Raw genomic sequence first — 994 nt, 5'->3', positions numbered from 1 at the left:
GTTCCCGGTTCCGGACCTGTGTCAGACAGATGACCGGAGGGGGAAAGTTCCATGTTCAGCATGCTAGGGGCATGTGACAGATGAACGGACCGCATATTCGGATTCGTTGGATTTTTCTGAGCAACTTTCATATAGAAAACATTTTCATCCGAGCTACGGATTATTTGATATTAATTTTCAAAGATTTAAACAATTCCTGAAATTACTTTTAATTCAAAAAAAACAGGTTAACAGCTAGGTGCACCCAGATCTGTGCACACAAAAGTGTACCAAAGGATGACTTGTGGGTCCAGGGGGTCCCAGTTGACTAGTCAATGCTTGACTAGTCAACAGGGGGTGGGGCCGCCTGTCGTGACTAACAGGATTAGTTTAAACTAATTAAGTAGTTAACACGTTAATTAACATGATTAATTAGGTTAATCAATTAATTAATTTAATTACTATTATTTATTTATTTTTACAAATACATTTTTCGTTTCGTTTAACTTTCTCAAAGTTTTGGGGGCAGGCCCCAGGGGGCGCGGGCGCGGGCACCGGGCGTCGGACGCCGGAGTGCACGGCGCGGCGGAGTGGCGCTGGGCACGGACGAGGGCGGTTGGCCGGATAGGGGCTGCAGGGCGCGGGCGGACGGCGAGCAACGGCGCGGTCAGCGCATGCGGTGAGCACGGCCACCGGGCACGTGCGGGACGGTGACCATAGGTAGGACGACGCCTGGGCGCGACGAGCGTGATAGGGGGCGCGTGCGGGGACGGTACAGTGCGCGGCGACGGGAGGAAAAGGGGAGGCGGAGGCCGTGGGCCTCACCAGCGATGGAGAGAAGCGGGGGCAGCGAGGCTTGGGGTCGGCCGGCGATGGAGAGGCGGGGACGGGGCAGTCCGGCGCGAGGGTGAGCAGGCGACGGCGAACGGCGTCGAGCGACGGGGGCACCGGCTGCCGTCGGGGCAGACGCGAGGGTCGTCGTGGCGGTGGTCGGGGAGGCATGGTCAGGGGCGAC

Source organism: Triticum dicoccoides, chromosome 7B, assembly GCF_002162155.2.
Source record: "Triticum dicoccoides isolate Atlit2015 ecotype Zavitan chromosome 7B, WEW_v2.0, whole genome shotgun sequence".
Taxonomy (NCBI): Eukaryota; Viridiplantae; Streptophyta; class Magnoliopsida; order Poales; family Poaceae; genus Triticum; species Triticum dicoccoides.
Note: the sequence above shows the minus strand (reverse complement) of the source record.